The following is a 23,166-nucleotide window of genomic DNA, read 5'->3' on the forward strand; positions in this document are numbered from 1 at the left end:
ATGAAATATGAACACAAAGTGATTGTGTGTGTGAATATATGTGTATGTAAATGATATAAATTCATTTGCAAATCAAAATATGGACATAAAAGAGTAAATATTTGTATATTTTATGTAAATTGTGGAGAGAAGATAATGAAACCAAATAATACTTGCTATAAACCCCTATTCCATTAGAATAAAAATGATTTTAATTTCTATGTTTACAATCTCATAGAAAATCAATCAATTCGAGCCTGATAGTCTGAAGTAAGTTATGAGGTTCAATTTTATGAAAATCTATAAATATTATTCCTCAAAATTCAGAAATAATATGAAATCATAAACATTTAACAGTGAATTAGTAAATCCATGGTGAAAAGCTTAATGTATGTTGTTTTACTTCAGATGAGTACACCGTGTACTTTGTATATTTCTTTACTGGTGACAGACAAAGGGAGTCATAACCTTTTATCAGTTCTATATTATAATTTTATCAAAATTATATTAATATATAACTAGTAAAAGAAATTTGTATGTAATTTAGAAGCATATATATTCTCTAGTCCTGTAGATGCAAAAAAAATAGAATTAATAAGTGAAAGCTTTTCAGAAAGGTAAAGGCATAAGCACAAGGATTTAATGTCTCTTCTCTAATATTCCCTCTAAAATAATCAAAGTAATAGATTGTGTGAAGTAAAAAAGAATAAAATATTCATATTATCCTTAAGTGTTTACACTTTAACAGCTCTGGAATGTATTTGGTCTTTGAGATTTTATGATGCAGATTTTGAATAACCAGAAGAAGCTAAATGCATTTCTGCTCTTCGGTGAAATTTTAAACTCAGAAAAGTGGATTCTTGGGAGTTCCAGGGAAAAGGAGAAGAAAGGAGAATTAAGAAGATGTTATATGGAAAGGAGACTGAGACCAACAAGGGAACCAACAAATCTGTCATCTGAACCCACCCCAGGAAGCAGGGAAGACCCTAGGGGCATAACATTAACTACTTTCTAGAGCTAGCTGTGTGCAGGAACTGCTCTGTAGCCTTCACCTGTGTTTATTCTCTAAATCCGCACAAAAATCTTTAGATATTAAGATCTAGGGTTTACACTTTACTGGCGAAGAAAACTGAGACAAAGACAGGTGATGCGATATTTCAAGACCACATACCTAACAGCAGAGATACTGTTTGACTCAGAAATACTTGATTCCACTGCCTCTGTACTCACCCACTGAATTCTTTCACTGCTAGTCTACATAAGATTCTGGGTTTCACTTACATGGTATCTTGTTAGCAAATTCTTCACTGTGACTGCATTAATAAAGCCCCAGACATTTGTCTTCCTAAGGATGATGGTATTTGTGTGGGTAATGGTTGTTAGAAGTTGAGAATTTCTGAGATTGAATTTTCTGCCAGCTTACTGAACGGGGGGCTCAGAGGCATAATTATGTTAATTTAAAACAAAATTTAAATAACATCAATATTCCCATACACTTGCAGAGAACTATCAATATTCCCACACACTTGCAAGAAACTTGAGGACTTTAGGCAAAAATCTAACACAGAAAGAACTGGATCCAATGAAAGGCCAACAAACCCGTCATTCATCAAATTCAAGACAACAGTTGACCTCATAAATATGAGGAACAGATTTCAATAGATCTTATTTCAGAATATCTGGGTCCAAAGATAGGGAAGTTCCTGGGAAGTATAGATCTTGATTCAAAAATAGCCTTGGGAAAGGTCACCAGAGGCCTGAGTGATGACTCAGGGTGGGGACCCTAAAGAGGGCAGGCAAACTGGGAAAAGGAAGAGCTGTGACTCAGGAAAGAAGTTACTCACATCTTCATGCAGACCTCCCTGGCTTTGCGGGAAGACTGCGTGTCACTTAAACAACAGAAAATGATTTCCTAGAATTCTGGAGATGAAAAATTCAAGATCAAGGTGTTGGCAGAATTGTTTCTTCTGAGGCCTTCTCATATGGCTTACAAATGGTGATCTTCTCCCCAGGCCTTTACCTGGTCTCCTTCCTCTATGTTGTTGCATCTCTGCCTTTAAAATCTGTGTAAAATTTAATTCTTTGAATTCTTTCTGTACTCTTCTACTCCTCTCTGAATCCATAGCTCCTGAAAGTCCAATGGTTTTCTGAACAGCTATGCCAATATCTGGCCAATTACATTCTCTTTACCCTCTCTGTCTCTTTCATTACTCTCTAGCTATAATAAATTGTCTTTACCATAGACCATGGCACTTACTCATTCCATTCTCAAACACACAAATAAGCAAAATTACTAAAATTGATTAACTAAACATCTATACACTGAAAATGTGCTGGAATCCCACAAGGGGTGTCATGTTGAATGTCTCTGAGCTTTCCATCACACCCTATTTTTCTATACCCCCTTTCTTTCACAATTATTATTCAATAATCAGCCTTCATTTCCTGAATATTACTTTAGCTTCTCATCCACAAGTAAAATATTTTTTTCCTGAAATTCTTGTACCAGCTGTTCAGAGAAAGAAGTTTTTTACCTCAGATGAAAAACATCATAGCTGATGTAAAAACTATGATGGAGGGAGTGTATGGACCATTGGATATAGTCAAAAGCCACGTGAGTGAATTAGATGTCAACTTTCAGAAAATACCTAAGGGAAAGGAAAAGAAGTCATCAATTTTGAGAGCAAGAAAGGCACATAGGAGTAACCTAAAATATAATTAATGGACTAGATTGGGGGAAGAGCAACATGAAAATTAATCATCAAAAAGCAATAAAATGAATCTTTCTGTGCTGAAGGAACACTTGAGTTTGAAGATCAAAATTGCTTAAAAACTCTCAGGCAACATAAATGGAGAGACAGATTCAACATTGTGTTTATGCTGTAGAAAGTCAATTTTCAAGGACAACAATAACAACAAAAAAGTTTGTAAGCTCTTATAGAGAAAAAAAAGACATAGTGAGTTTATAATGAAAAACCTTTTATATTGGATGTGGAATTTTCATCCATGCTAGTAATATCAGAGAGCTGTAGTACAATTGTATCAACATATTTTGAGGGAAAGGGATCTACATATACAAATATAGATGGGTGTCTACATTTTTTTTTCTTTTCTTCTTTAATTGTTTCAAGTTATAGCATATGAATAATAGCACCAGAAGGACATTGTCAAAAATACAAGTATTTCAAAATTCCATTTAAGAAACAACAAAAATGTTCAAAAATGTTCTTCAGATGACTAAGAAAGTAATCCAATAAAACATTGGCAATAGATAGAACGAAAAATAAATAAGCAAAACCTCTGTTTCTGGAAAGATAGAGAGGAAGTAATTTTTTTCTACTTTACCTGCTAAATATAATTAAAAACACTGGAGAAGAAGGCAGACTGGAAAGAAATATGGATGTCTAGGGAATGACAGAGGGGTGTTTTCTTCTATTCCAAGCTTGGTGCTCTGGAAAAGTCAGCCTGGAAATACTAATGGGCACAGCCAAAAACAAAGAAAATAAAAATGGTTCTAACAAAAACCTGTTCCTCTTTAATAAACTGATGAAAAAAGAAGTATCCAAGTAATACAGAAAACTTTTTTCCAGTACTGAGAATTAAACCCAGTACCTTATGCATGCTAGGCAAACACTATGCCACTGAACTACATTTCTAACAAATAAAATAGAAAGATTTTAGAAACTAGCCATTTAACTTCATCCTAATTTTATGGGAAAAATCTTTGGCCCCACCAACATCTATGTCAGCAAGTCCCCATTGTGGAGTCTAGATTTCTATCCTCTGCTGGCTACAAAAACCTGCTCAGTTCCTTACTTCCCATGGACATGGATCAGAGGAGATTGAGTAGTACCAAAGAAGACCAAGAAATATAATCTTTAAATGAGATCCAGAATCTCATACATGGCCCCTGGTTATCCAGGACTTAATAATAAAATAAAGCTCTTGACACAAAATGTACCAAGAAAATCTCAACCAACTATGAAAGACAATCATCAGATACCAAAACTGAGTAGATACAAATGTTAGAAGTAACAGGTATGGGCTGGGGATGTGGCTCAAGCAGTAGCGCGCTTGCCTGGCATGCGTGAGGCCCGGGTTCGATCCTCAGTACCACATACAAAGATGTCGTGTCCGCCGAGAACTAAAAAATAAATATTAAAAATTCTCTCTCTCTCTCTCTAAAAAAAAAAAAAAGAAGTAACAGGTAATATTAAATCATGTATTGTAAAATTGTTTCAATAAGCAATTATGAATACACTTGGTACAAATAAAGAATAAAAAAAAGTCAGTAAAGAAATACAATGTACAAAAAGAACTGCAAAGAAGGAGCTATTGAAATTGTGCATGTAGAACAACTAAAAGAACATAGATTGGGAGTAAAAAAAAAAACAGCAGAATCTTTGGAACTTCTGAGACATTATAGAATATCTAACAATCATGTTTAGAGTTCTGGGATAAGGAACAGAGAATTTTTGGAAAATATTCAAAAAGAAACAAATCTTGAACACTTTCCAAAACTGTCAAGACATGAGCTTAAAATTCAAGAAAAGCAAATCTCAAAACAATATATCTATATCTATCTATCTATCTATCTATCTATCTATCTATATATATATATATATATATATATATATATGATATATATATACAAACATATGTATAAAATCATACCTGACACACAGAAGAGTAAACTTATGAAATTCAAGAATAAGAAAAAAAATTGAAAGAGATAGGGAGAAATGACCTATAGAATGAAAATAAAAAGTCTAATAACAGTTGATTTCTCCTAAGAAACCATGAAGGCAAAAAGGAAGTGACCAAATATTTTTCTGGGAATACTCTAGATTTAAGAGAGAGCCCAGTTGCTATGGTGATGCCATGTTCATTAGCGGGTTCTCTGCTAGCCACAGAGCCATTCAGTTCTTGATCTAGATAGACCTCAGACACCAGTTCCCAGGGATAGAGGATTTTGAACATAGCAAGATAACTACAATGTCTCACCAGTGCTGTAACCTTCAAGCCTTCCAGCTTAATAGAAACTTTGGACAATGAGCTTCCTCGGTGCCACAGGAAGCTCCTAGCATTGCAACAGTGAAATAGCTATAAGAGTATTTCTAGCCCTATAAATTTCTAGTGCACAAAGAGCAATACCTCTGTAGTCTTTAACTTCCTGATTATGAGACCCTACATAATAAATGAGCTGGACCAGCTCTATGTCACTGCTTCTTCACCAGAGATCAGTGTCCCACCTGATATCAGCTTTTTCTCTAAATGTCTGTGTCTTTCTTAATCCCACATCACCCCCTTGCCAGTTTCTTGGGTTCCCTGTGCAGGATGTGGCAAACAAAATCATGTTATAACTGAGGGAGGTCAATGAGATATAAAAGGAGAATAATTTCCCACATGGCATTTCAGCTGGAAAAAATATTGACCCTAGAAGATTTTGTAAAACTGATACTCACTCTCTCTCTCTGTCTCTCTCACGCCCTTCCTCCCTTCCCCCCACTTTTCCTCTTTCTTTGTCTTTCCACACACACACACTTTATATATTACTTAAGGCAAATACTTCAGAATTTTACAAGGAGGCATACTTAAAACAATGTAGTATAAAAAATGTTCAAGTACATTGCAAGAATAGAGATAGCAGAAAATAGACCATAAACTTAATTTATAGTATAAAACTTAAAAATTTTTTGAAAATATAGGAGAAAAGTTTTTAGACCTTGGGCTTGGTGAGTTCTTAAACATGATATTAAAAAGACAACCCATAAATAAAAATTAAAGATTTGAGTTTAAAAATTATTATAAAAGTCTCTGTAAGGAGGATAAAAAATAAGTTCCAGAGAGGGAGAACATTTGCAAATCACAAAACTGATAAAAGATTTATGTCAGGAATTTAGAACAAACTCACAAAACTAAGTAAAAACATTCAATTGGAAAATAGGCAAAAACATGAAATGACATTTTAGTGAGGATGATACTACATACGTGCCAAGTAAGCATGTGAGAAGAAATTCAATGTCAGTACCCATTAGGGGAATGTACATTGGGGAAGACCATGATATCACCATGCATATATTATAATGACTAAAAGTTAAAATACTGACAACACTAAATGCTGATGCAAATGAGATGAAAGTCAATTTCTCATCATTGCTAATGGGAATGCAATATGGCAGATTTACTATGGAAAAAAGCTTGGCAGTTCTCTAAACAGCTAAGCAGACATTACCATACAACAGATCAATTGCACAACGGGATCAGTAATTTATAGTGATGAAATACTTCTGTATTTCAATTGTCTATTGGAGTTATGGTTTCATAAATATCCTCATGCAATAAAGTGACATAGGGCTATGATCATATTTTATAGCAATATCAGTTTTCTTGTTTTTCTATTATACTACAGTTATGTAAGATGTATGACATAGCAGGATGAGTATAATTAACAATAATGCATTATATATCTCAAAATAGAAGAAACTTGAATGTAGACATCATCAATAAATGACAGAAGTATAAGATAACAAATATAATAATTACCCTGAATTGATCACTACACAATGTAAATATGAATAAAATATCTTATAAATATGAACCAACATTATGTCAATCAAAAATTTAAAAAATAATTTAAAATTTATAACAAAATATCTTATGCCAGTGAGAAACATTTTAAAAGTTCTTCTGAATATAAACAAAAGGAATCTAAATAATGGCAATGAAATAATAAAAGAAGAAGAAGAAAATAAATAGATGTAATCCATAAGGAAAACTGAATGAATGGTACTTGAGAGCACTATGTACTCTCTGACAACTTCCTATATATGTTTATTTCAGAGCAAGACGTAGCAACAACAACAAAGCAGAGATCAAAATAGTTAAATTCATAAAGTACAGTTGGAGAGTAAACTTTTTTATTCCTATTAAATTCTTGCTTATATTATGTTGATGAAATTATTAAAATCTTCAAAATAAAAAAAAATGGCTACATATCCCTACTATCTTCATCTCAAATAAAAACCTCACCTGGACCTGCATTGGAATAAGGCTTATTTCTAATAAGGTTTACCTAGAAGAATAATATGAACAATATTTTTAAGAAGATACTGGGCAGAGGTGAAAACAAAAACAGTAATAACACAAAAAAGTTGTAAGGATGTGTACCAACAGAGAGGTGGAGTGGGCAGCCTATAGGAATACAGGAAATGAACTTCTACCAAATACATCAAAATATGTAAAATTACAATAACTAAACTTATATATCATTGACCACAAATTAACACAGAGTTCATGCAAAAAGTATAAAACAAACAAAACATAAGAGAATTAAGTGTCTTCTAAAGTATTAATAAAAGCGTCAGAATATTCTGTGAAGAGTATAGGCTGAGGAGTCAAGTACACTTAAATATAAATCCTGGCTCTTGCGCGAACTGGCTGTGTGATATTGAACAACAACAACAAAATGTTCTTAGCCTCTCAAAAACATCTCTCATATGCTTGTGAGAATGATGATACTGCTTTTAAAAAGATTGTTAATCCTGACAATGAAAATGTTGAGGACCTGACCCATATAAAAAATTTAATATAGATCATCCATGATAATCATCATTATTTAATTTTTAATTCATTCAACAACCATCTTTTGAGAGCAACCTGTTTCAAGGACCATGTATTACCACATTGAAAAAGAAATGATGATCAAGATATGCTTACTTCCCTGGGCAATATAAAAAGCACAGATAAAAGAACAAGTAGCTATGATGATGTGGTGGGATTCTCCTACACATTTGCACAGGAAGTATGGGGAATATAAAGGTCAACAGGTAAGAAACCTGACCCAGGATTAAAAGGTGTGAGCATACGTCTTAAAACAAGTGATCCCTAAGACATAATGAAAAACGAGTGAGAGTGGCCTCAGTAAAGACCCAGGAATGGAGAGCAGTGGGCTATGATAGTGAGAAACACGGCTCAATATAGAGGACACCCGGTACTCAAGCTTGAGAGGAAATAATTATTATAATGTTGATAAAATCTGCTTTTTTTCATTTCTTCCATGTGTAACAGCTACATGTTTGACGGACAGAGTGGTCTAATAGAACCAGCCATGTCAAGAGACATGCAGGTCAAAACAAACTAGTGACACTTCCATTGACTATTGTGGATGGTAAAACAGAAAAGAAAGGAGAAAGCATTCTATTTAGAGAGTCTGAAGCAAGAAAAAGCTTAGTGTTGGGAGGTTCAAGATGTGAATTAATAGAAGTAGCTCAATAGAGCATAAGGTTCCTTTTTGCAACTAGCAGGAGATAGTTCTGTCTGAACAGAATGTAGAAAGCCCATTACATTTTTAAGAGATAATATTTTTTTGAATTTACACAATATTCAGCTTTACAAAGATGTGGTCAGGACACAGGTTACCTGGGTGAAAATCTCTTCTGACCTTTCTTAGAAGAGTTCAATACAATAGGAACATGAACAGAGCAAAAGTGCATGGGTAAGAGTTCCCCAGGCTTCCCACATTAGATTTTCTTTACTACTTCAAAGAACATTAAAGACACTGGAAATATCAAGAAATGGGGTGTGTGTGTGTGTGTGTGTGTGTGTGTGTGTAAATAAAGACATGGCTGCTGTCAATTATCAGATAAGATTTGTAACACAACACCACTACACAAATGGGTAAAAGTATTTATATACCAAACCACTCCTTGCCATAATTTACCAACACATTTTTATAATAGCTATTAACTACTACAACATCATGAAAGATATTCCAATTTGTCAACATTTTAGTTCTTCCTGTAATTAAGAAAGGTAAATATAGAATAAGTTTGCCAACAGGATGCAAAAGCTAATTCAACTATACTTATAGGCACACATGCAATAAATGAGTGTCAAAACATAGCATTTTTATAGGTGACTGGGTGTTTATGTTTGAAGCGGAATTGTTAGAATTCTAAACTATCCAATTTAGAAGGCAAGTATGTACTTTCCTTATGAAAATAAAGCCTCACAAAGCCTGATTGAAATACAGCTTGACAGTTTATGGATTTATGATGCTGGAATTGAAGATAATCTTATGGTGATTTCAGATAAAACAGTGTAACTTAAACTTTTCCCTATCACTAGGAAATAACTTAAAAGTAATAGTCATGATACACTAATTTCAAATTTATTATTACTTTTTTCACTCATAAGTCTTGGGCAGCCATAAATTGAAGGAAGCCTGAGTATTGTGCTTAGTCTGTAGGTAGAAAATCAAGATCTGTAATAGTGTTAGTCATTCCTCCAGAGAAAAGGCTGAAGCTATTGTGAATACAGAAGGTTAAGCAGAGTTCTTAATTTTTTATAAAAAGAGGAGATTCTTTTTATTATGGGGATTTGCTCACATGCTTATGGAGGCCAAAAAATCCCACAATATACTATCTGGAAGTTAAAGATTCAGAAAAAAAACTTGTAATATTTTTTTTAATAATAATAATAGGGGCTGGAATTCAGACTCAGTGGTAGAGCATTTGCCTGGCATGTGTGAGGCCCTGGGTTTGATCCTCAGCATCACATATTAATAAAAAAATTAAAAAAATCCATTGACAACTAAAAAAATATTTTTTAAAAAAATTAATAACCAACTTGAATCTAATGTATGAAATATGATATGTCAAGAGCTTTGTAATGTTTTGAACAACCAATAAAAAAATAAATAAAATAAATAAAAATTAAAAAAAATTAATAACAATAATAAACAAATTGGATAGAAGAAGCTGAATGTTGGTAAAGAATTAAGAAATAAGTATGTATGGTGAAAAAATACAACAAATGTTATAATTTTTTTCATCTGCATTTCTCATCCTCTTACAGTTAGCCATGATTGTAGGACATATTCTACCCATGGGCTATGAGGAAAAGCACAGGGGTATCTTATTCAGGGTATCTTTCTTGTTATGGTGAAATGAGAACCTTGTTTGAGATAGAGTCTCATGTGATGTTCCCATTAGCCTTGGTCCCTAAGTAAGAAGACCCCTTGGTGTTCCAAGCTGGAAATGAAACATGAAAAACAAATGAACTTGGATTGCTTTAAGACACCATTTCCTTATTTTTTCCTCCCTCTTCCTCCATCCCTCCCTGCCCCCTCCTTCCTTCCTTCCCTTGCCCTCCCTCCCTTTCTCTCTTCCTTTCTTTCTGTTCTTCTTTCTTTCTCTCTCTCTCTCTCTCTCTCTCTCTCTCTCTCTCTCTCTCTCTCTCTCTTTCATCACTAAACCTATCTATCCTGACTAATATGCATGGATCTGGGAAAAGTGTTCTAAGACCCAACACTGATGAGCAAGTCATTACAGGATAATTAACAACATTAGACCTTCTGACTATGGAGAGAGAAGATTATCTATCCTGCTCTATAGGTCTTACTGACTGTGGATAAAAATCAAATGATGTATAAAAACAAAGAAAATTATCCCCTACGTGCATATTTAAACTTTTCATTTTTGACTACTCTCAGTTTTAATGAAAAATTGCTATAGAGTTTCTAGACCCTTTACCAAGTTTCTCATGATATTATTAACATCTTACATTAGTAAGGTACATTTGTTATAATTATTAAACCATTATTGTTAACTAGTGTCCACACTTTATTTTCATTTCTTTACTTTCTACCTAATGTCCTTTTTCTCGTTCCAAGATCCCATCAAGAATACAATTCCATTTTATAGTATTCTTAGATTTTCAAGTGTTCTTAGGTTCTGATAGAGTATATCAGTTTTTAAAATTTTGTTTTTGATGACCCTTATAAGTTAGTGAAGGATTGGTCATATATTTTTAAACTATTTTTCAATATGGATATGTATGATACTTTTCTCATGGATAGACTGAGGTTAGGGGTTTGGAGCAATAATACACATTATACCAAAGCTACTGCCCAATTTGGATTTATAATTAGGAACATAATTGTTCCATTCCTGACACAGATCTCTGAAAGCCCTGGGAATTTTCTAAGTGATACGAATGTTAAAGATAAATGAAGAATCTTTTATTATTCAGAATATTTTATTATTCATAATAGGCCCCTTAAGTTATGTTAATGAGCTAATATTTGAAAAGCCCTACAGATAAAGATAGAGATTGGATCCAAGGTAGTAGCTGGAATTTGTAGCAGAGAGGCTAGCAGAAGGCTCACTTGACCTCAGGAGTTTTAGAAGCCACTTTGAGCCCATCACCAGACCTTTAGAGAAGGAACAGGGGTTGGAGGTTAGGTTAACCAATAGTGGACAATGATTTAATCAAACATGCCTAGATAATGAAGTCTCACTAAACCCCCAAAAGGACAAGGTTGGGTTGTTGAATATGCAAAAGATGAAGCCCAAAGAGACAGAATGGATGTTCTGTACTCCTTTCACCATATCTAATCCTATGCATCTATTTCTTCTGCTTATTCCCAGTATGTTGACTTTAATAAACCAGTCATCTACTAAAAGTAAACTATTTTCTTGAGTTATAGGAGCTTCTACAAGGAAGTGATGAAACCTAAAAAGCGGGCATGGAAATTTTCAATTTTTAGCAAAATTGGTTAGAATATATAGGTAAACTGGGGATCTATTACTTTCCTTTCATATCTGCAGTAGGATGTACTCTTGTAGGACTGAGTACAGAACTTGTAGAACCCTGTACTGTCTTCAAGTAGATAGTTTCAGAATTGAATTGAATTATAAGACTCTCAGCCCCATTTAGAGAATTGATGAGCATGGGAAGAAATCCGCATATCTAGAGTTTAAAGTGAAGTATTAAGTGAGTGTTGAGAGTATAGTACAAGAAAATAGTCCTCCTCACCCAACTGTATGTGTACATTCTATTAAAATGACTTATCATTGATAATGCTTATCATCTTTAATCACATGGCTAAGTAGTATTTGTTCACTGTCTCCCTTTATAAAGTTGCACTTTTCCAATCTTTCCATATTATACCTTATAAAAAGAAGTTATTTGCATACATATTTATACACCCAGACATCTCCTGGTCCAAAAATTCTAAATGGAATCTCATTCTCCACTTGTACAATTATACTTCTTGGTTCCTTTTCATACTAGTTTCCATACAAAGGAAGACCTTCAAATGCTAAAGTTTCTAACTTGTTATAGAAAATTAAGCTCAGGTTTCTTCAAGCTTTTCCTATGGAATTCCTCTGAACACTTGTGCATCGCTCACAGCAACTCAGAATGTTACATTTTCATAATTTCACATTGGAAAGTGTATTTTTCAGATCAAACAGCTATAACTAAAAACTACAGAATGGGTGTTTAAGCAACAGAAATTTATTTTCGCTTTATTTTGGGTTGGTGAATGGCTCAAGGTCAACCAGGTTCTGGTAAGGACTATCTTGGCTTGGTGGCCTTTTTCCCCTATGTCCTCATGTGGCCTTTCTTCTGTGTGTGTGCTTGGAAAGAGAGAGGGAGAGAGAGAAGGAGGAGAGGGGGAGAAAGGGGGGATGGGGCGGGGGAAGGGGAGGGGAGAAAGAGGGGGATGGGGGAGGGGAGGAAAGGAGAATGCTTCTTCTTGTCTCTTCTTATAAGGACACTAATCCTGTTGAATCCTGTTAAAACCTCCTTTTACCTTAATTAATTCCTGAAAGGCTCCATCTCTAAATTGGGCCACACCAAGGGTTAGGGCTTCAATATTTAAATTTTGGAGAGATATAAATATTCAGCACATTACAGAAGATAAAGAAACCTAAGTCAACTAAAAGAATTAATAGAGGGCAACATGTGGCATCTCTATCCTAGCAGAAATTAAAGGACAATAAACTGCTAGTAAAAATTTTGGTTTTATTGAGATTATTTGTCTTGGGTATAGCTATAATATTTATGTTTTAAATTTGCATTAGGTGTCATGACATGATGAGATATAAATCTACTCAAACCAACCCTAAAATGAGGCCCCTTATATAAGCACACAGCACAATTAGAATGAAATGGTCATCTCAGTACTGCTCAACTAATGAGAATTGCCTCTATGAAATGACTATATTCATTTAATTAAAAAGCCCATTATGGATCTCATTCAAAATGCTGTTCACTGAACTCTTCAGAATAAATCTGGTTTGTTTTAGTAGAGTGTTTAGAAGTGTCACTTTTATTTGTTTTCAAAGATGGTAAAACAACAGGGTCTTGGAAATTATAATGAGCCATTCACCAAGAGAAGACTCAGTGAATGGCTTTTGTAAGTTTAGAAAGCTTTAAAATTAAGAGGCAAGTTTTGTCTACATAATATGCTAAGAAAAGGACTAAAGAGAGGCTCTACTCCAACTGGAAATGATAAAAGGCAAGTTGTAATATGAAAAGTGTTGTTTCTTTTAATGTTTACTTGTTTAGTACATTTATAAAGTTGCATTTTAACTACTGTAATATCTATTTAGGAAAACACTAGTATAATAACACCTGTTCTATTAGTAACATGTTCAAAAAAGTATGCTACATAACTTCATATTTAAACTTGTTTGATTTAATATATGCAAAAGCTGGAAAAAAGGCTTTTCAAGCCAGAGGAAGTATATAAAAGTCTTTAATATATAATAAAGGTAGCATCATTAATTGTATTAAAATAATGGGTGATAAAAATATACTAGAAGAGTTGAATTATTTTGGGAGAAAAGTGCAGCAAGATTACTTAATATTATATTTCAATATAAATTTTAGGTGGAATACAATTTAAATTTAAAAATATAAGCATAACACTACTTGTTGAAAACGTAACAATGTTTCTAAAGCAGAAGTTGGAAAACTATAACCCACAGGCAAAGTCCAGCCAGCCACCTGTTCTTGTAAATGAATATTTGTTGGGACACAGTTTTGCCCCATTCATATACACATCATCCATGGCTTCTTTAGTGCCGTGGTAGTAAAAGTGAGTAGTTATGATAGAGGACATGGGTCTGCAAAGTCTAAAAGAATTACTTTTTCATCAGGGATGTTTGCTCATCCCTCACCTAGAGGTAAAAGAAAACCTTTTACTAAAGGGCATCTAGGTTGGTTCCATAATTTACCTATTGTGAATTGTGCTGCTATAAACATTGATATGGCTATGTCCCTATAGTATTCAGACTTTGGTATATATATATATATATATATATATATATATATATACACATTGGAACATTATTCAGCATTAAAAAAGAATGAAATCATGGCATTTACAGGTAAATGGATGGAGTTGGAGAATATAATGCTAAGTGAAGCAAGCCAATCCCCAAAAAACCAAAGGTCAAATGTTTTCATTGATATGAGAATGCTAACAAGTAATGGTCATGGGGAGGGAGCATGGGAGGAATGGAGGAACTTTTGATAGGGAAAAGGGGAGGGAGGCCAAGTAGGGGAGAAGGGGTTAGGAATGGGTGGAATGAGTTAGACATCATTACCCTAATTACATGTAGGAAGACATGAATGGTGTGAAAGTACTTTGTGTACAATCAGTGACTTGAAAAACGGTGCTCTATTTGTGTAATATGAAATAAATTAGAATAAATAATTTATTGTCTTTGGTATAGCTATAATATTTAGGTATATAAAAAACTAGAATAAATAATTTAATAAAAAAGAAAGCCTTTTAAAACATGACAGGAAAGGTAAACACCGTAAAGGAATATCAGATGCCTTGGCTGTGTTATTTGTAAAAATTGTGCATTTAAAACTCAGCCAATTAGGTAAAATTGAAGATCAAAAGTGAAATGGGATAATCATAGGATGAAAAACAACAAAAACATAAGCTTAGAGTGTCTTATTTCCAATTTACAAAAAATAAAAGTAGAAGAATAAAAGGTACTAGAATCACAATAAGTGAATGAGTGAATGAATGAAAAGAAGCAGGGTTGGGGAGGGGAATGAATAGGAGGAGGAAAAACAAGAAAGGGAGGAAGAAAAGAAGGGAAGGAACAGACATCAGGACCAACATATTTTAACTCTTTGGAAAAGAAAGAAGATGTATGTACATATATGAATACACCACAGTGAATCTCCCCATCATGCACAACCAAGACTGGGATCCTAATTGGAATAAGATGTACTCCATGTTTGTATAAATATGTCAAAATATACTCTACTGTCACATATTACTAAAAAGAACAAATTTTTTTAAAAAAGTTAAAAATAAAGAAGCTAAAAGAAAAGCAAGTAATTAAGTACAATGAAAGAATTTAGTAGAGTGAAAGAGTGCACACCTAGAATTTGCAGAAGGGATTCTGATGAGAGAAGGGCCTATTAGCTGCACTAAACTCCAGAGAGTACAGCAGTTAGGATAGTGGATAGAGAGTGCTAAAAATATGTCTGAAAGGCCTAGTTCTTCTAACTGTAGGAAGCAGGAATACTATTCTCTAGATCACAGACATGCTGAGGCTCCAGATGTGAAGGAACTCAGGCACAGTAAAATGTTCTGATGAGGCTTCTGGCAAAGACAGAGGGCAGGAGGGTCAACATTAAGATGAAGTCAGAGACATTCCCCACTTCTCCTAATCTACTTCCTGAAAATAAGTCAGAGACTGGAAGTTTGTCAAATAAACTGCACAATTCAGAGAAAACAAGCAAACAAATAAGTAAAAGCATTGAAACATTGACATTTGGTGACCTCTCTCACCAAAAAGATCAGAAAACAAAAATAAGAAACAACCAAAACCACCCAATTTTCCTCATGTTTTCTGTACTGCAAAGCCCCAGGAAACACATGTCTCTAAACAAGTTTTCCAATAATCTCTTTAGTATTTCCATTATTATTTGAAGGAATATCTCAGAAAGAAGAAAATGAAGTGATTGAAAGAAGATAAAAATAAGATAATAAAATATTTATGTGATTAATCTGGAAGTTCCAACATATGACTAATTTAGGGAGATCACTTATTTTTGGCAGTTTTGTGCTGCTGTAACAAAATATCATAGACGGGGTAATTTATAGAAATAAAAATGTATTACTCATAGTTCTGGATATAGGCTGATGCAATGGTTTGGATCTTGAATGTCTCCCAAAGTCTCATGTGTTGAAGACTTTGTCCCTGTCTGTAGCCACTGGGAAGTAACTGCTTTGGGAGGTGACTTCTGATAAGAGGAAGTTACTTCATTAGAGTTGTGATCTTGAAGGGGATATTGAGACCCTTTCTGGGTCCTTCCTATCTCTCTTTGCTTCCTGTCCTCCATGAGATAAACATGCCCCCTCTGCCATGTGCTTCCACCCCGATCTACAGGGCTGCCACAGACCCAAAGTAACAGGGCCAAGTAACCAAACTGAAACCTATGAAACCATGAGCTAAAACAAACCTTTCTTCCTTTTAAGTTGCTTAAGTCAGGTATATCATTACAGTGACAGAAAGTCAATGTTCATAGCTGGGGAGTCCAAGCCACCCTGCATGTTACTTAGTCAGGGCCCACTCTCTGCTTCCAAGATGATGCCTTCAACCTAGAACACTGTGTCCTTGTGATGGAAAGAACACTGTCCTCACAAAGTAGAAAAGAAGAAGAGAGAAAAGTCACTCCTGAAAATCTTGCTTATAGTGGCACTAATTTATTCATGAAAGCAAAGTCCTAAGCATGTCCTATGAGGTCTCACTTCCCAACACTGTTGCATCCAGGATTAAGTTTCAAAATGAGTTTTGGAAGAAACAAAAATACACCCCTTATATTTCTGTTTAGAACTGCTTTTCCTGAACATTTATAATTTTCCTTTTTATTTTAAAATGCCCTAGTTAGGACTATGAATTATATAATAATGGTATTAGACAATTAGAATTTAAAAAAAAAAAAAAAACAAACAGAAAGAGAATAAAAAATTTAAATGAGAAAGTTTCAGAATACTCTGGTGAAATGCCAGAGCAGTGAGGTTAAATAGAAAATCCTAACCGTTCTCAAAAGAGGGAAAACAGTACTAAAAAAGGTTCATAGGAAAATTATGTGTCATGCTAACAGTAGCTTTTTCCCTTCAATATCTCTAGCTACTACCTCTCAGCTTCCTTTAGCAACTCACTCTGTTTGCTGTCTAGTTTTTTTTTTTCTCCCAGAAACTAATTCTTAAGTCCCCTTATGTTCTATTCTATATTCTTAGATGATTTGGTCCATACATGCAATTTCAAATTCCACCAATAGGTCATGACTTTTAAATTTGTATGTCTTTTTTGGTTGCTTGTTTGTTTGTTTTGGCACATACTTCTCAGTTCAACTCAGGTCCAAATATATATAAATGCTCATTTTACTTTTTCCCGTTAAAAAATAAACAAACAAAAATCCTCCAAGCACCAAAATACATGTCATGTGTTCCTCTTTTTTTTTCATCCACTCCATCTCCAACAACCTTGCCTTCTTCCAGGAATTTTCTTGCCTGAGTCTACTAAATTGCCTGAAGCAGAATTCTTATGAGTCATTTTTGTCCCTTTTATTATAACATTGATCCCCAAATCCTCCTGCCTCTCTTAAATATTTGTATCATCACTCCTACAACCCCCGCATTGCTCTCACCCGAATTCCTGGAAAAGTCTCCAAACTACTCTTAAACTACATATTCTTGGTTTCCCTTTGACTCATTCTATGCAACACATACCAAGTCATCTTTTTAAAAAACAGATGTGATCACATCCAAAAAGTTCATCTCACTGTTTTTAAAACATGAAATTTAAAAAAAAAGAAGGCTGTTTTAAATAATCTGTCTTCTCCCTAAATTTTTCCTGCTTATTCATTTATTTTCAGGGCTAAAAAAGACTGGCCATAATTATCTTTCTTTAATTCCTTTAATTCAGTGGTTCTCCAACTGTATCCCCTAGACCAACAACAGTACCTGGGAACTTTTTAGAAATATAATTTCTGCAAATACTTTTACCCCAGCCCAAGCCTGCTGAATCATCAGCTCTACATGAGACTCAAAAATGTGTTTTTAAAAGCCTTTCAGGTGATCCTGATATATTCTAAAGCTGGGAACAAATGAACCATTGAACATTCTGATTTCTTCATTTCTTCCTCCTTTATTCATATATACTTTCTAATCAGTGTCCAGATCTGAGCTCAAATTTTATTTTTCTGTGATATTTTTCTCTAACCTTCCTTCTTTACATGTCTACTTTGTATTTTCTTGTCCTAAACTGATATATCTTTGTGCTTTTGCCTTCAAACTTTTTAAAGGTATGATTAGATATTTTCTGAGTATTTTAATGTCTATTTTCTTAATCGGTTTATTAGAAAATAGGAGAACCTAGACCTGGTTAGGTTGACTCAAAATGTATCTAGGATGGTGGCACATAAATTATGGTCAATAAATATTATTTTACTATTAATATGTTAAGTAAGGAGATAAAACAGTGGCAGAAATACACGATAAAGGAAATAAATTAACACACTGCATTTTTTAACGACAAGCACTCATGACCTTAAGGCAATAGATTATATGTCATTTTATGAAACTTGATGAATCAAAATATCTGCCTTACATTCTAAGGCAGTGCCATTTACAAATACAAATGAAATTTAAGCACACAAATGGCTGATAATCAATAATTACTTTTAAAAAGGGAAAAAAAGGCATTTAGTTATACAGGGCATGATAGAGAGCTTGCTTATAAACAAGGACCTTTGCTAAGTCTTTGCTTTAATTTATTGTGCTCAGTGTATAAGGAGCTTTATTCAATCCATGTTTATCTTGCATATACCTCATATAAAAACCTTATGTTCAACAAAAATCAAATAATAATAGAATAAATGGTTAAATGTTTTATTCTTGGGAACAGAGATTTCTTTCAAAGAGCTTGAACTAAACTCCAGGCTTCCTGGTTCCCTACATTTCTGAATTATGTTGCCTGGTAACTAAGCAACATGGGTGCTTCCTGGAGGACAATGCTTTCAGCGCCAGCATAGCCATGTCTTTCCTACCTGTGATTGCTGGCAGACACAGAAGTTGAGGTCATCTGGCCACAGGAGCATGCTAAAGTGGAAACATGATTACTTAAGATCTGAACTGTGACAAAATGTCTGGATTGACTGATAAGGCAGCATTTGTACATCTGCATCCTTCTGCAAAGGCCTGGGTAAAAGGAAGAACCTCTATCTTAATAAGTTATGTATTTGGGTCACTGATTTTAAGAAAGAAAGGGACAGCTTAGAAAAGTGACCTAGAAAATTGAAAAGTTAGGACTTAATTGCAAGGAAAAAATTGAAAAGGTAATAGGTCTTGCTCCAGCTTTGGCAAGGAAGGCTGAGAAATTCCATCCTTTTGCCCTTTCTCTGTGTTCACTAAAAGGAGATTATTTAGACATGAAGTCTCCCCATGATCATTGGTGTAAAAATAAGTTCGTTTTTGCTTGGTTCTCCTCCAAATGCTCTTTGTTATGAAAAAATAAATAAATAAAGATCATTCTAATTTGGTATTACAATAAATATATGGCAAATAGCCCTATACAATTAATATTGATGAGGGCATTTTCTAGAAAGCATGTCTGTTTCCCTTCATGTGCCTGTACCTCAAGGATCTTCTTTATATTTCCCCTCTTGCATTTCTTTCTCATTATTACACCACATCTGCATTCTCTCTTTTTTGGTTTAAAGCTCAATAGCTACCTAGGTCCACTCTGAAAGTCTTCCTGTCTTCTGCTTCTCCTTTTATTCATTTCCCAGGTTGCAACTCAGTCTGAAGTTTCTATATCATCAACCTGATTATTCATTTGTCTGTTCTTCCATTTTTAGTTACCACTTTTTTTTTTTTTTTTGGTTAATGGACAAGTCCTCCATATTAGGATTAAAGTTTTCTGTGATCCAGGAATTGATTATTCATGTATTCTTACCTCCTATTCAAACATTCTTCTACACACCATGCCCTGTGCATACTTCCTCCATGGACACAAGTAAATCAAACATAAGACATTATTTAAATTTGACTATTTCATGTTGTTCCACCCCTTTGAGTCATTCATACTTGCTGGGTTCATTTGCCAAAATGTCCAATCCCTTTTCTATGGTTCTCTGCTTAGTTTATTCTTAGTCCTCCTTCAAGTTGGCTCATGTTCCAACTCCTTTTTGAAACTCTCCATCCATCCCTCCCCACTTCTAAATAAGCACAGTTATCACTTCCACTGTAACCTGATTATTTTCTTCAGACTTTAATCAATGCATGATATATGATAGAGATTTTAGGGATAATTTTGTGGGATTTGATGGGTAATCCTTGCCGACCTATGATTTTTATTGAGCTGTTACTTGATGACTCAGGCATATTGGCACTTTAATAGGGTAACTTGGAAAACAAATTCTAATGTTCCTGGGTGAATCACGAAAAAGGAATTTCAAGGAATATAATAAATGGGATAATGGTTATTTGTGAATGAGTGGGATATGGGGAGAGGAAGGAAGGGAGGAGTGGAAGCAGCAGCAATTCACCATGCCTGAGAAGATACAGACATTGCTTGAAATGAAGTCTTTAAACAAGTGTATTGATCATCATTTCTAAATCCTTGATGATCACAAGAAGTTCACCTTCTAAATATTAAGGTGGATTTTTTTTCAGCAAGATACTGAATTATTTAGAATTGTGAAAAGTCATTTTTATATATGACTCAGTGACTTAACGGTTTTGAAGTCATGTATTTTGAGTACAAAGAGCTTTCAATGGCAGGTTTTTTTTTTTAGTGATTTTCCATCTTAATATTTTCATTCTATGCAGCATAACAAATCATAATGGGACCACTTTTAATCAACTTGTTTTTTTCATCCTGTTAATTTCCATATCTATTTGGGACATCCATTAAAGTCAATATCCTTAATTTAATGGAAGATTTCCTTTTGAAGTTGCTACATTTTTTCTGTCTAAATTAACACCGAGGATATGTAATGGATGTGTTAAATAGATAATGCTATTAATGGGAAAACTGCATAAATTAAATACAAGTCCAATAATTTTCAAAGCATCTGTTTTACTTTAAACAGTTTAGGTTCTTTCATGCACTGAACAGACAGACCTCTAACTTATATTATCTATTACCTTAATTTTATAATCACTGTAGCAAAAAAAATCTAATTGCTAAAATCCTATTTTTATTTTGATATGGATTTAGCACTATAACTATGATAAGCTAATGTTCAAACCCATGTGGATGACACTTTCAAAAAATAAACCAAGAGTTTGGATAGATATAAAGTGGGAGTTTTTTAGGAAACCATAACAATGAGATGAACCAGAAATTTAGAAGTTTATGAGAATAAGATATTAGATTTTTAAAATATTTAAAGGGACTATATGCAAAATGCTATCTTCAAATGTATTACTTCCTCACTGGAAATAACATAAAAAGAGATATATGTAATAGTAGTAGAAAAATTTAAGTATTTGCAGTTTTCTGTTTTGCTTTTGACGTCTAAAGGCATTTAGAAGCAGATGCAACTCGTGAGCTTCTTAAACTCAGTACATGATAATGTATTTATCATGGATTGATTGATTTTGCAAATTTTGTGGCTGATTATATATATATATATATATATATATATATATATATATATATATATATATATCCTAGTGTTCTGTAACCAGTGATTTCTTTTTATTACTAGTGAATGCAATATTCATATTTCTTACTTATTTTAGCAATTAGAAAATACTTAGGAAATGATCCTCACAAAATGTTTTGAATCTTTCCTAAAAATAAACTCCAGCAATACTTCATTTATTTGATTACCCTAGAAGCATTTATGCCCACTCTTGAAAAATAATGCACATTTTGTACTTCCAAAACCCTCACTCCTATCATTTACTGCTTTCTCTTTTATATGTGCACTCACACATGACCCCACATATATACATATAATACTATGCCTTTAACAACCAAGAATGAACTTTTTCTGCTATTCATTATATATATTAAGTTACTGAACAATCTGTCACCAGAAGGTTAATGAGTATCTAGAAGAGGTGAAACCCAAGGACTTGAATGTTCATTTGGTTATTTTTAAGTTTAAATGTACCTTAGCATCCTGCTGTATCATTATCTGTGGAGAAATGTCTTTAACTTCAGAAGAACACGGGGCAACCACAGGTGTAATAAAGGTCATAGCATTTGGTAAGAAATCTGCTCATCTGGGCTGGGGTTGTGGCTGGTAGGTAGAGTGCTTACCCAACATGCATGAATCACTGGTTTCGATTCTCAGCACCACATAAAACTAAAATAAAGATTTTGTGTCCATTTATAACTAAAAAATAAATATAAAACTGCTCATATTATTAATCATACTATTTTATTGGGAGAATGATATTTGATTAGAAGTTAACAAAAATGCTTTTGTTTCTTTTTTATTATTGATTTTTTATATATGACAGCAGAATGCATTACAATTCATATTATACATATAGAGCACAATTTTTCATATCTCTGGTTGTATATAAAGTATATGCATACCAATTCATGTCTTCATACATGTACTTTGAATTATGATGTTCATCACATTCCACCATCCTTGCTAACCCCATGCCCCCTTCCTTCTCCTCCCACCCCTCTACACTATCTAGAGTACATCTATTCCTCCCATGCTCCCCCTCCCTACCCCATTATGAATCAGTCACCTTATACCAGAGAAAAAACATTTGGCATTTGGAGATTGGCTAACTTCACTTAGCATTATATTCTACAACTCCATCCATTTACTTGCAAATGCCATGATTTTATTCTCAATCAAAATAAAAAATGAATAAATGGGATGGATTCAAACTTAAAAGTTTCTTATCAGCAAAAGAAACATTCTGTAAGGTGAATATAGAGACTACATATTGGGAGCAAAGTTTTACCCCTCATACATCAGATAGAGCACTAATCTCTAGGGTACATAAAGAACTCAAAAAGCTAAACACCAGAAAACAAATAACTCAATCAATAAATGGTCCAAGGACCTGAACAGATACTTTTCAGAATATGATATACAATCAATCAACAAATATATGAAAAAAAATGTTCATCATCTCTAGCAATTAGAGAAATGCAAATCAAAACTACTCCAAAAAAACAAATGCCGAATGTTTTCTCTGATATAAGCAGGGTGACTCAAAGTGGGGTAGGGAGGGAGAGCGTGGGAGGAAGATTATTTTTAGATAGGGAAGAAGGGTGGGAGGGAAAAGAAGGGGGAAGGGAATTAGCAAGGATGGTGGAATGTAATGGTCATCATTATATAAAATATATGTAGGAAGATTTGAATTTGGTGTCA

The sequence above is a fragment of the Marmota flaviventris genome, chromosome 14 (genome assembly GCF_047511675.1).
Source record: "Marmota flaviventris isolate mMarFla1 chromosome 14, mMarFla1.hap1, whole genome shotgun sequence".
Taxonomy (NCBI): Eukaryota; Metazoa; Chordata; class Mammalia; order Rodentia; family Sciuridae; genus Marmota; species Marmota flaviventris.